The sequence below is a fragment of the Cynocephalus volans genome, chromosome 7 (genome assembly GCF_027409185.1).
Source record: "Cynocephalus volans isolate mCynVol1 chromosome 7, mCynVol1.pri, whole genome shotgun sequence".
Lineage (NCBI taxonomy): Eukaryota > Metazoa > Chordata > Mammalia > Dermoptera > Cynocephalidae > Cynocephalus > Cynocephalus volans.
Window position 1 is genome coordinate 9,635,838 of NC_084466.1, and position 15,368 is coordinate 9,651,205.

The following is a 15,368-nucleotide window of genomic DNA, read 5'->3' on the forward strand; positions in this document are numbered from 1 at the left end:
TTACACAGCAGGCTGATGAATTCATGAATGCCAGCTTCCCTGCAATCCAGGAACTTCTTGATTTCATAAATTTCAGCAACAGGTTCCTCAGTGTCTGTTTCCTAGTCCTTGCAACATTTGTTTAATCCCTTCATTCCCCTCCTAAAACTCATCCTAATTGGAAGAAGTACAGTAGCTTCTATTTTCTAGATTGAACTCTGAATAAGATATGAAGTGATAGGAAAAAATAAAAATAGTTAATGGTTATTTTTCATGAAGGTGAAAGTGCTCTGTAAACTGACCATAAAATGTATAAATATGTATACACATGTATAAGTATTTTATTTTATTAAAAGGAAATCATGTTAAAAATTGAGTGCAATTTGATTATTACTTTGTCTAAACAACATCTGGCTGGGAAAATACATGGAATATCCATTTCTTTCATTTGAATGACTGCATAGTATTTCATCGTATGAATAATAAGAACATATAAATATATATAAAATACGTACATGTGGTCTTGAAAAAGTTCATGAAAAGATTCATATTATATTTCAGTACTATTTTCCCACAATTTTTTGAAGTACCCTCATGTATGTGTGTGTGTGTGTGTGTGTGTGTGTGTGTATAAATATATGCACACACACACACCCCATACATATATATATCACACACATATGCGTGCACACACACACACACAGACACACACACACACACCATACATATATATATACACACACACACACACACACACACATTCAACTTCAAAACATCTCTCCTAAAGAATATTCTTATTTTTCAGTAGAGATGCTTAGAAGTTGGATTTTTGGATCATAGCTATGTGAACTTAAATCATTCATAGATGCTGTCAATATATATTGCAAAAATTTAGCAGTTTACATTTCAATTGAAATATGAAAATATTGTTTTGCCCACAATTGTACTAATATTGTATATATCAACTCTTTAAATGACTAGAAATAGTGTCCTAATGTTATAATTTACATTCCCCTAATTAGTCATGATTTGGAGTATATTTTCACATGTTAATTGACAAACTGTATTTTTTCCTATGGATTGCCTATTCACATCCTTTGTCAAAATACATTCCTTTTTTATTTTTATTTTTCTAGGAGCTCTTTGCAAATAATGGCTATTGATTGCTTTAAGTGCTGCAACTAATTTCTCTCAGGCTGTTCTGACATTTCATAAAAACACATTGAAAGCTACTGATATTTTTAGTTGACTTTTCATCATTAATTCTGTTTTACTCCCCATGTATTTCTGTTTCTCTACTTCTCAGGTTTTCCCAATCACTCACCTTCCCAAAATGACTAGCTTACTTCATGCTTCAGATAAAATTGTATTGTTTCTCTGGAACCGTATTTATAGCTCTCCTTGATTTTTCATTCCTCTGTATAATTAGTTTTAAAAATCACTCTTTAAGCATTTATTTTGTAGCCACTATATTCTACTTCAACATCTGGTACCACATGAAATGTATTTTCAACAGTACTGAGCCATTTGACTTATTAAGCATCCCTTGGTTGCTAGGCACAGAGACAAATTCAACTTTACTTAGGCAAAATCAAGACCTATTATACAGAACAATGGATATGCAGTGGTACCCAACAAAATGAAATATTTCAAGCCTTCTATCAGAGGGAAAAAAAAAAAAACAGGAAAGAAATTTGGAATTCTCTTCCTCATGGCATAATGCTGCCCAATTTTACTGCTCTTTATCTCTGTTTTCTTCATTTTCTTTGATCTACCATACATTCTATATTTGTTCAACAGTTTGCTTTGTCTAAAAATAGCCACAAAAATAGTTCGTACAGATCTTGAGTTTTCCGAACTTACACAATTTGCTAAAGCATCTGGACAGCATAAATCTTGCATGTATATACTCTTTAGAGTCAGAATGCCAGTATTCTAATCTCAGCTCTTGCACTTGCCAGCTGGGTGAAACTCAGTGATTTAGACTTTCTATGATTCAGTACTACTTTAATGAGAATTAAACAAGTTAACATTTTAAAAATTTAAAGCAGTACTTGCATGGATAAATATCACATTTTCTTATACAATGATTGATAGCTAACTCATTCTTTCTTTACTTCACTCCAACCTTCTAATGTGACAAACTCATTGAATTAGAGAGTGAGTTTGTCAGCTTTTCTGTGTTATTTAATTTTTGCTGCAGTAACAACCAACTAAAATACCAATGTGACTTCAAGAACAACTTCTGTTTCTTGCTGACGGTACGTTATGTTTTCTGGTCAGTGCTGACTCTGCTGAGCTCACATCAGCCTGAAACCACATTTCTTCTGTAAACCAGGATGAAGGGATTCTTCTTTGGGGCCTCATGGTGGCAGTTTGAGAAAGGGACGATACGTTCTCCTGGGTTAAATGTCCATCATAGACTTAATTAGATACAGTCTGGAGTTCAGTAATTGAGGATATAGGTCTGTCCCATCCAGAGCACCTGTCATCCAAGAAAAAGATTAGAGAACACAGAGAAGATTCTGCATTCCTCCAGAATTCCTTTTATAGCCTTAGTTCTGATTGGTTAGATCCAGACTATACTTTGCATCACATTCAACTGACTCACTTTCATCCCAACTTCTGAGATCATTGCTTAGCCTCTCAAGTGTGACTAGTCTCATATTTTAAGACTCTAATCTTATCATCTCCTTTCTAATTACAACTTCTGTTTGTTCATTGTCAATAAGCAGTATCGTATCTTTAAACAATGCTCTACAAGTCTAGAAGATTCTAGAACACAAAAGAATCTGTGACAGAGCAAATGTGGCTTCCAGAACCAAAAATACTTACTACCTGCCCTTTACAGAAAACGCTTTCTGACCCTTGTTCTAGAATATAAACAGGACATAAGGCGAAACCTCTAAACAAAGATACCTAAATCTAGTCAGCCAAATGAAAAGCAGAAACAAAGGTGCAGGAACACTTTCAGTGCAATTTCTTCATCTTCACTGGGTGGCTGCATCCATCCAGCTGCATGAGTATCGGCTGCAAAAATTGCCCTCAGTCAACCAAAGCCACTGTGCCCCAAGAGTTATGTATCCGCCACCCCCAACATCACATCTCCACCTCACATTCAGCTTGCAGCCAAGGACTGACCAATTTGTGGGTATGATAAGCTGCCTGGCTCCTTACCCCAATGGGAGGACAACTCAGGGATGCAGTTCATGCTACATAGTTATTTGTGGAATTAGATTGAATCTCCACTGCACCTGAGATCACATTCTTTATTAGATTTTCCCAGTGCCCTATTCTTTCTTCTTGTCCTTTCTCCTAAGAGCACATTCTCCATAAGTCATTCACACAAGAATTCCTGTCTCAGGCTCTCTTTGTAAGAAATGCACCCTAGAGAGAAGGCAATAAGACTGAGAGCTATGGAGAGGTTTTTTTTGTTTGTTTCTTATCACTATTTTACTTGGAGAATGAAAGAAAATAATTTTTCTGGCTGTGTTTTGAAGCATGAAGGCAAGACTTTATTTTAGTCTGGCTGGATAATTATCTGGCCACAGACAGATAAACATAAGCCTATATACTTGAGACTGTCTTATAATTAAACATTCTTTCCATCCCTAAGAAAGCATATACTAGTAAATTTTCAAGCCTGAAAGGAAAGGATGAAATGAATACATGATAGATATAGTTACATAGGTAAGGGTGTAACAAAATTAAAATACAAAAACATATAGATGTATATATGCATGTTTGTGCATGAAAAAGCTAATATTTAAAATCTTCAATTTTTTGATATTGGGCTAAATATTTTACATAATAGTACATTTACTGTGAACTTATTATCTAATAAATTTAATTTAATTGTAATATAGATATATTTCCAAATAAAACTTAGGTCTGACTAATTTGCCAACACAAAGATAAGAATGTTTAAGACTTCATTCAGAGAATTTATAAAATATACTTATTTTCTCACCATTAGAATTTTTTTTCTTCAATATGCATGAGGTACCTTTAAAACTATTAAAAGAGTTGTAAAACAGATGATGATATGGTTAAAAAATAATAAAGAAAAAGCTAAGTCAATTACTCATTTTTAATTTTTTTTTTTTTTCCAGAATGAATTTTTTTTTTTTTTTAACTGAGTCGACTAGACTGAACAGCTAATTTTGGCAACAAATGGATACAAACATAGTACTGAATGGAATGAAGGATATTGTAAAGTGTTTGGAAGGAAACCAAGAATAACTTGACTAAATCCGTATAGACCAGAAAGGAAGACAGTGTCTCAGTATTTATTCTAATAGCAAATTTTGATACCAAGTTGCCTGTGATTCATAATGACCTTGCCCATGAGAAAATACCTCAAATTACAATAGCTCGTGGTCTTTTTTTTTTTTTTTTCAAGTAAAATGTAAGTAGATAAAACAAATGGAAGGCTAGTTAATTAAAAGAAACATGCTGCCATGTATCTGTCTAGTTGAGCCTCTCTATATCTTATCTACATATTTTACTAATCTATCCTTAACTGTTTTTTTTAAATGTATTTTCATCTACATTTGTATTCACTCCCAGAAAAGTTGATTATGTGAACCTCTTATCTAAAAAGCTCTGTTATCTGAATTAGGCCAAGTTTCTCCACATGCATCATTTACATTAAGAACTTCCCATCCTTATCTGAAATCCTCATTATCCAAATTAAGTCTCTGACCTTCTTTCCATTTTGCTAATTGAGGTTTAACTATATCAGAATTCATATTCTCTGATTTATGAGTATAAGGGGAAAGTAAGTTTCCTGTGTAACTGGACCAAAAACCAACAATTACTCAACTGTGTTAAATGGCTCATTTTGTGGCTATGTTTCAAGTTTTCAGTTCAGATATTTTTTTTTTTAAATTATAGAAAATCAGTTTTAACAGGAAACAGGTTTTAATGTAAAGTGTAAGTAATGGGTGGATTTTCCTCTGGACAAATGCAAGAGAAAGATGAGGGAAAGAGAAGTAATCAGAGAAGTTTTCATTTCATTAGACCTCTTCACATCTCCATATTGACATCATGGGCTTCCAGGGGAAAGGAGGGAAGGAAGCTCGTGAAAGCAGGTTAAAGGAGCAGGTAGGTGGTGAAGACTTCCAACCTCAATCCACCGCAGAGTGAGCAGGTGACAGGAACGCTGTGCTGCGGCTCCACTTTGTCACTCTGCCCATTTCCCTTGTTTCTTACATTGATTTTAAGCTTTTAAAATAATAATCACTAGCAGGAAGTAAAGAAATTTGTAAATATCTGTTATTCATAGTGATTAAGGTCTGCAAGTTTAGATCGATCAATCGATTGATCAATTGACATAGAGATACATAAATTATGAATATATTCAAATGTGTGTTACTATTTATTTTCTATTTTTGTTTATATCATATTGTATTGTATTAATTTACTTTAGAACCTGGAAATTCACTGACCATAATTTTAAAAAGAAATATGGATGCCTGATAGATGTCTTTTATATATGATAATGTATTATTTTGATCAGAAATGTTTTTAGTCTGTTTTAAATAATATGGCATCCATTATTTCTGACTAATTATGCTTATAGAATTATATGAGAACCAATGGCTGGGTTTAATAATTTTGAGAAATATATATGCAAGATGAAAAATTAATCAAAATAGTAAGAATAAGTTATTGTCCAAGTATTATGATATCAGGGGTCATATAGCCTGAGAATGAGTTTCCTCTCACTGGTTTCCTAACACAACAGTTTATTTGAAATGGGATCCAACATTTTCTTCCGCAGTTAGCCAGATTAAAATGCAAATGTCATTTTTAGTAATTTGCATCAAGGTTCTTTATAGGGTGGTTTTATAATGGCAGAATAAAGCAATAAAATAGCATGAAAGCCCTGATTGAGATTTACTCAACAATTCGCGGTCAACTTGTTCTTACTATCTCTTCAAAGAGCAAAACTTCTATAATAGAGGCTCAACTTAAACATTATGTATCAAGTAAAACAAGAAGAACAAGGAAACATTTGACTAATTTAAAGTAAATAAGGGCTAAGTACTCTTACTTACCCTAAGTGTCCATAAGGTTAAGGCTCCAGAGTTAACTGCTCCAGATATCTCTACAGTTGCCCAAGGTTCCACTTTCATTTCCACAGTTTTGCAATTATGTATCTGAAGAAACAACCTGACATTGCAATGACTTTTTTCTTTGTGCTTATAACTTTCCAAGTAATTTATTTTATTTTATATCATTTCATGCTGAGAGACGGGAAGATTTATCTACAACAAAATAGTCACTGGCAGTGAAGTAAGGAGCACCTCGTTTTCTTACATTTCAGTTTCTATTTTCACCAGATCATGTACCATTTTCCTCCTGTTTGAAATTTTAGGGGAGGAAGAATTTTTCAATGAGACTGAGGTCAGTGGTTCTCAATTCCAGTTTCATTTTTAAGTCTAAGATATATTTTTCAAAGTGCCAATAGCCAAGTCTCGTCTCTAGAGATCCTGCTGCAATTGGCTGAGGGTAGAATGAATTGAACAAAAGTCGTTTCAAAAGTTTTCCAGGAGAGGCCAAATTTAGGTAGAAATAATCTGAACTATTTTCTGCCTTTATGTATTGATTTCTAAGAATACCAAGACATTTCTATTAAAGATAAAAACATGAACCCAAATTTCTTTTGGTTTTCTGTTTCCCTTTCACTGACTTTACATAGATTCTCTTCTTAAAAATATATGTTCAGGTAAATTAATAAAAATTTATTTCTATGCCAGTCACTATGTTGATTACTTTTTCTGCAACATATTATTTAATATTCATAAGAAAGCACAAGGTAGAAACTATTATCACCCCTAACATGCATATAAATAAATTGAAATGTGGATGGGAATTAAACTACCTTCCTAAAGTCACACATTCAGTCCAAGGGTTGGGATAAGACCCAAGTGTTCCTCGTTCCACTGCCTGTGTTCTATCAGCCTGTAGGTTTTAATTCAAGTGATGGAGAGGAGGAAGATATTGCTTATGAAAGTAAGGAAGCAACGAATACATTTGATGATAGATGTTTCCTAAGATTTTCCTTCCTTAATCCTCAATCATATTCACAGACTGTTTCTCACCTTTGAACACTGGCAAACAGGAAGTGTTAACAATGGTGGGTGCCACATCCAGGGTGTTTTCTCTCTGCCTTTGCTGTGCAGCATTCCTCACACACAGCGTTCCACCTGCTCATTCCAGCTCGCCCAGACCTTGCAACTACTATCACTTCCATTTCAGATGGAGAATCCAAGGCAGAGCCGTCAGCTAACACACCCAAGGCCACCTAGCGGCTGAGATGCTCACAGAACTGCTGCCTCTGAGGCTAATGAGGAAAGTTACCTTATCCTTACCTGATGGAGAGCCCTATCATTCTCTGCAAAGGAGAAAACTGGAATAATTCAGAAAACAGGGGAAACTGTGTTGGGAAAAGTCTGTGCTAACAAATGGAAACTACCATGAAAGTGACGGGCTTATATTAATCAGGATCCCTTTGATTGCAGGAGACAGAAAATAAATCTAAGCTGCTTTAGGCAAAAGGCTGAATTTATTAAGTCATGCAATAGATACATAAATATGTAAAATACTGCAAGGGGCACAAGGTCTCAGGAACAAATTGATGTAGCACTCTCAAATTCCTTCCAATCTCTCTCTGCTTGGTCTCTGCATCCGTCTCTGTTCTCTTAAACACATGGCACTCAGCCAACCTGAGGGCTTGCAGCAGCATGTAGGCTGTGAAATTCCTGTGAAATACCCACCTTGACATAGCACACATCAGAGATCAGAGAGGCAGCTTCTTAAATGTCTGTCTGTGATATCCAGATGTTCTTAAAGACCACGGCAAAATTGAGAGTTGCCAGTGGCCTTCCTTGAAGTTCACACCAGCCAGCAGTTTTATAAACACATAATTCCCAGGATTAAGTGTAGTTCCACTTGAAGGAACTAGAGCTGTTTCCATTTTCCTGACTGAACCTCGACTGATACAGAGCATTGCTAAAATAAGCCAGACAAAGAAACAGAAACACCACATGTTCTCACTCATAGCTAACTGGCTGCTAGGAGGGAAGGAAGGTGGGGGGGAGAGGAGGAAAGGAGGGAAGAAGGAAGAGATGAAAGAAAGAAAGAAGGAAGGAATGAAGGAAGGAAAGAAGGAAACAAGGAAAGAAAGAAAGAAAGAAAGAGAGAGGGAGAGAGAAAGAAAGAAAGAAAGAAAAAGAGAGGGAGAGAGAGAGACAGAGAAAGGAAGAAAGAAAGAATGAAAGAAAGAAAGAAAGAAAGAAAGAAAGAATGAAAGAAAGAAAGAAAGAAAGAAAGAAAGAAAGAAAGAAAGAAAGAAAGAAAGAAGGAAAGAAAGAAGGAAAGAAAGAAAGAAAAGACTTCAGTGAGTTGAACTTTCAGAAGGAGAGAACAAACTTAAGGTTGGTAGAGATGGAGGGAAGGGAGGCAGGGGTTTGAGAAGTGATAGGTCGGGCAAAGGGTGTAATGAAGTATCACAATTTGTATGAATGAATTAGTAGCATTAAATTGAATCTATTATTATTAGCATTAATAATCAATTAAAATTTAAAATAATAATAATTTTTAAAGTTTTGAGTAAATGACTAGTGGTACTCTGTCTCAAATCACATTTTGTTCTCAACATCAGCCTGCCCAATTTCCACCCATCCTTGTGAAAGAGGTTTTTCCTCCTTGGTGCATTTCCAAATTGTGCCATCCAAATGACGCTTTAGTTCCCACCACTTCCATTAAAACATTTGTCCAAATGAACCTTATATTACAGTCATGTAAATGTGCTAGCAGCTCTCAGCAAATTTTATATTATTGGAAGACAGGCCTTGTGTTTTATTTATTCTTGGTTTACAGGTTATGACTCAAAATTTCTTTAAAAGTGAAAATTTGAAAAATTTTATTAGAATAATGTAAAAGAGTTATAGACAGATTATTCCTACACATAAGTAATTTGTGAATTAAAAGCAAACAAAGTTTTTATGTTTGAGCTAAGTACTTGCTTAGTTTTACCTTTTGTATTTATTGAGGTGATGCTTTTTCTGCTTCAGTCACTGACAAAAAGACAAAATTACTTTGCAGTGATACTTTGCAATCTACCATACAGTGGGATTTTTCAACCTCTCCAAAAATAGAAAAACTACCATCAGGACCAGAGGGAAGTTTTTGAGTTTACCTGAAGAATTCTGTAAGACGATCCCAACACACTGAAATCTCAGCCTCATCTGATCCTGCTACATGGATGTGGGTTTATTAGCAGACAAGTACTTGCATATTCTAAATATTATTTTCTAATTCTAATTCATTTTATTTACTTTTTAGCTAATCAAATGATTGAAGTATATTAGAGTTATTTAGCCCTGGCATTTTTCAGTAATAAAAACAAGAAAACATAATGAAATGATTGAGATTAACATAAATTTGTGAATTCTTTCAAAAATTGTCAGAAACAAAAAACTCAGATTGATCCCAACAATTTTATTTTTTTTATTTGTTGAGGATTTATATTTTCTTAAGAATCAGAAACATTTTTATTTTTCATTTTCTTGAAATGTGTGTCTATTTAGGTCTCAGCTATAAGTTACATAAATTTAATCATGCCTTTATGCACAACTTGAATTACATAAAAATCGCAAATTTTTTGTAAAAATATATATCAGAATATAATTTTAAAAATCTTATTATTGTTAAGCTTAGAATTAATAGCCTTAATGATTTGATCTAAAATACTTGGAAATGTAACTAAATAATTAAAAGAAACAGTACATCTCCAATATGGTTGTTCAAACATGTTTGATTTTTTTGTTGCCTAAGTCCTTCATTAACTGTGAAACACTTCAGCATCATGTCTGTTTCAAACTGAAATACAGATAGTATTTTAAATAGAAGATCTTTGTATTATAATAAACATAAGCTTTATAGTTAGACCGATCTGCGTTCCAGCTCCATATCTGATATTTATTAGCTCTTTGAATTGAGCAACTAATTTAATTAAAAATTAAGACATTTGAAATATCAGTTTCCTCAATTTTAAGGTTAGTGTAGAACTATCCATGTCTCTGAGTCTTTGTACAAATTTTTGAAATAAACTATCTAAATACATGACTAAAATACCAAAGTATCTAAAATACTTCTAAAGTGCTCAGAAAGTAAAAGTTATTCTTGAGTGTTATTATTGTTTCATTTTTGTTTAAATGAAACTAGGAACTTTGTCTGCTCCCGTTCTTTTATTTTTACACGTGAAATAGTATGCCAATACTTTTCTAGGTGTATGTAAATTTAATTAATTATTATAAAACATTTGATTAAACTATCAGCATCAAATCAAATGTCATCTCTGCCGATGAACTTTGTTTTCATTAAGATTTTATCTTCTTCTCTAAACCCAGGTTGCACAGAGGAAAATAATTCCATCACTGAAACTAAAAGTATAAAATGTCTGAGAAAAAAATATTGCAGACGAAGCTTTGTGTCCACACATTTGATTGACACCCAAATGTCTTGCCATTAAATTCTGATGAGACCAGAACCTTTACAGTGAAGTACTGAGAGGTCAGCAGAAGTAGGGAAGAAACATTTTTATAATTATACCAATTAAAAATAACCACTGCTACTGCAAATATTTTAGTGATTTTAAAATACATCAGAATTATGAGAAATGGTTATTGATTATATGAAAATATATTAAAATAAAAGTGACAAATACGAACCTTGAAATTAAGGGGTATATTCTTTTCTCTTTTGAAAAAAATGAAGTATTTGTTTCTACTCTTTAAAATTCTTACAATAGCTTTTCTCCACTATCAGGTGTCCTTTAAATATATGACATTTTTGTATCAAATAAAAGGCCATAACACTTACTGAGACAGAAGCTTTCTCGATCCCCACATTAATAAACCTTGCACTGTACTTTTAGCTGTACTTTGCTGCAGACGAGCAAATATTTTAACAAGTGGAGATAAAGCTCAGGTCCATGCCTATAACGTGTTAGTGGCACCTCATAGAAATGTGGAGAAAGGGGGTTATTTAGAGTTCAAATGCAGGCAAGTCCAACCCTACTCCCGGGTTAACAGCAAGAGTGAAAGAGAAAGTCTTTCATATTCGGAAAGAAAAAAAAAAAAAAAGAAAAAAAAAAGAAAAACAAATTCAGTACATGTGAAATTGGAACTAAAAATACTATGTGTATAACAATTATTTGATAGATTGAGTGTAACATTTCAGGGAATATAAAGACTATACTAAATTTAGTCAGATTTGTTCAAATATAATTATGTCAAGTATACTTCATGGAATCCTGTGCTCCAGCTCCACGTTCAGTGGCGTCATTGTTTGTAACACGCCAATCTGTGCTTTGTCTCTACTCTACAAATGGAAATTCTCTTCAGAATCTCATAAAGTATAAAGCAAATTCGTACCCAAGATACATTCCTAAACTACAATTTAACAGGCGTAAGTCACCTTAAAAAAAGGGCTGATTAATAAGTAATATGTTTTGATTTGGCATTAGATTTGATGAAAACACTAGAGATGATTTAGTGTGAAATTACGTTTTAGACTTTTTCCATGAATTGAGCCACACCAGGCATAGATGTCATTTACTAGAATAAAAAGTAGTTGTTTTGTGAGACTGATTTCTTTAGTGTTAATTTTACCTTTGCTCCATCTTAAAGGAAAATAGATTAGTAATTATGGCACAGGGTAAGTGTTTATCGCTGCTACTAATATTTCATGCTGATGCTACGCCCTTATTTTTTGAGATTTCTAAGCAGTTTACTTACCTAAATCAACATTCCAAGGAACAATTGCTAAAGGAATAATGTGCTCAATTTACAAGATGAGAAGATAAAGATGTTCTTTAACATCACCAGAAGCTTCACTTGCCAAGCTAGCAATGCTTTCTTTCTCTTGGTGCTCTCTCCTACTACGTGAAGCTGATTTGGGAGGACTAATTAAAGGATGGAAGACAATTAGCCATAATAATATTTTAGGAACTGGATTCCAAACATGACAAAGTTCCTGAGACTCAAGTTATAAATATAGATCACATGACTGGTGTTTTATTGAGTCAATAGAAATAATACATAGATTCTCATGTCCTTAATTTTGAACAAGAGTGTTTAGTGAAACATTGCAGATTCACTAAATGCTATTATTTACCCCAGAGTCTTAAATGAGTTAGTGCATGTACCCTTACCTATCAAAATGATCATACATAGTTCGTATCCTATAAAGATTAGTTTCTTTTCACTTTTCAATGAGGAAAAAAAAAATGACAGTGTTATCTATAGTTTTCTAAATATCAGGGAAAATGAAAGCTTCATATGAATAAAAATCTCAGTTATGTCACATGGCCCCTGTAGTTCTTACTGAAATGGCCCATCTCATATTGAGCAAAGGAAGGTTAGTTTTGCAGTATAAGGTTTTAGACTATAAGCCATTTTCAGGTTATGAAGTTATGATATTCCACATCATTTATTGAATAGCCTAAGTCTGTGGTCAGATCTTCCAAAAGTGAAGAACGTTTTCAAATGTCATGCTGTATTTAATGAGGAAGTCTCAGCAGTGGTGAAGAGAGCACTCAGCCCCACCCATCGCATGACTTCAATTCAATCCAAACAGTCTGTGTCTCCTGACCTGTGCCCAACACATCAGAAGCAGTGTTGGGGAAGACTGTTCCAACAGACTTTGAGAGTTAATTGACTAAACTTCAATGTTCTCATTTTCTGTACTATTGTTTTATTTTGGACAGGAAAAAGAACAACAACAACAACAACAACAACAAAAAAACAGTATGTTTTTAAGCTCAGCAACCTCTCCTATGCCCCACCATCACTAATCCAACCTTAGAATATGTCTTTAAGATCTTGTTTATACATAGTTGGCAATTGGGACTGAAAATTAGAGAAAGGAAACCCATCTAATTAATTTTAAATGCATATACTATAGTATCAATCTACAGTGCTATTATATTTTTAGGAAAAAAATGTAAATTTATTAGGGAAAATGGTAGCAAAGGAACTGATTTTCACCCTTAGCATACAACCTTATATGCCATTGCCAAATATCATTTCTCAATGTCAATTAGTTTTAGGTGTATCTCCCAAGTAAGTCACCTACAAAAACTTGGATAAAAGCAAAACAGCCTCCAAAACAGAGAGCAATTTAAAACTCTGCACACGGACCCATAATGTCCCATAATTTACAAAACCCAGACTTCAGTAATGGAAGGCTCAAAGCAACACGCTGAAAGCAGAGAGAGATCCTCACCTTATACACCTTGACCTTCTGAACCAAAGCTGACAGACAGTCAACTGTGAGCTTCATTGTGCCCCAAAGTAAACCATGACACGTGAGCATTAGCTTCAGTGACAGGCTGCTCTAAGTCAGCTGTCATCTAGCCCATTCTCTACACAAACCATCAACATAATTCAATCTAAAGGGCTTTCTGAGAAGGCCTAATGGTTTTTCTTTCTTCCTTTGTACAGTGCAGAATTTAGGACAGCCTTATTTTAATTTGATGACCTGAACTATGATCTAATAAGGGACAGCTGTGGCAGCTAAATCCCCAGGCTATTTATTGTCAATTAGAATGAATCCTAAATAAACTCCCTTTATTCTAAACTTGACCCATACTTGAATGGTAGGCAAAAATGACACTTAGAAAAGGAAATGCAGGGAACTGGAAGAAAGAGCCAGTGGATTGTAAATACTATGAAAGAGAGGACTCTTCAAGCGAAATTAGAAAAATGAGCAGTGATAATGACATTTTGATGGTGAATAATTGCTATTGAAATTTTTTGAATTGTGAAAGATATCCATTGGGACAAAGGAATATCAAGCTGTCACATAAAATGTACCATGTTATTACAGTTAAGCTAAAAATAAATACTTTTAATGTGAATAAAAAGTCTTTATTCAAATACAAGAGATAAAATGCCCTAAAGCTTTGGATTACAAATATTTTCTGCCTATAATCCATAATAGATATGCATTTAACAAGACATGTGACACCGGTACACAAATCAATATGCATTTGTTAAACACAGTTTCTTGAAATAATATTTCCATTTTTGTGTGCGATGCAATCTAGTTTGTATTCTGTTCTATTCCCTCACGTTAAAAAAAATGCTAATCACAACCTACCAAATTGATATCACCACCCTCTCAAAGGGCAGGACCCACAGTTTGAAAAATGATATTCCACAACCAAAGAACAAAATACAAAAAAGGAAATGTCTAAACAAAATTTTAAGCATCTTTAATACTGATAATCAGAGAGGATTTAGCAGCCCAATGAAGAGGCAAATACATTATGAACCTATGCAAAAATAATTTATTATAACATTGTTTGCTGATTTCTTGAGTGTGAAGGGCATGGTAGAAAGCTTAAAAAAAAGTAAACACTGTAGAATGTGACTGTTATCCTCATTCGCAGCCATGCAGTCTGCTAAGTACTTCTTACTCAAGTTTATAAAATATGAAAAAATAATTTCTTAGTATCATTGGCAACCCTCATATGTATAAATATTAGAAGTGATATTGAATGACATATAAAATCAAGGTGCAAGGAAACTTATACCTTGAGTAGGTAAAACCAGTTGACTCCCTGTTTTAGGGGAATGTAAGTCTTTAAGGGGCTCATTTTACCAGAATTGTATGAGATTGCACGATGCTTTTAAGGATGATTGTAAGAGCAGAATTGACAAATAGAATTGTTTAAAGAGATCAGATTTCTCTCCTGAAAGACCAAATATGTCAAAGAGTATTTTCAAATTGTAGACAGAATCACTTCTTGTGAATACCCTTTTTTCTCAGGCAGAACCAGGAATAAGCTGAAATTGGGCTGGTTGTCTTAAGAAGACATCTGCCTACAGGTAAAAGGTACCATTGAAGTTCACCTCTTTGGGCTTTCCGCAGAGAAACCTCTTCAGTCCTGGGGGGCTGAAGAACAATAATTTATTAGCAGTTCCCTCCTCCCAAAGGATCTTGATTGCCCTCAGTAGTCTTAAGCTGTAAGCACTATATCTTTCTTCATGTGTATGTAGGCTTTATATCATTTTTGCCTGTTTCCACATTTTTAAAAAATAAAAATTTCAAGAAATAAAAAGATGGATCATGACTAAGCAATAAAATCTATATATGACTTCTTAAAATTTCTAATCATAATCATAATCAGACAGATTTTTTCCAAATCATAGATTCCACCAAAAAAAAAAAAAAACGTGTCTTTAGTGTCTCAATCATTTGAAAAAATGGAAATGTCTTTGCATAGACAATATATTTTATAACATACCTCCCTATGCTGAAAATGTAACTTGTATGTTATAAGCAAAGCTACAAGCCAGACATTCCCATTT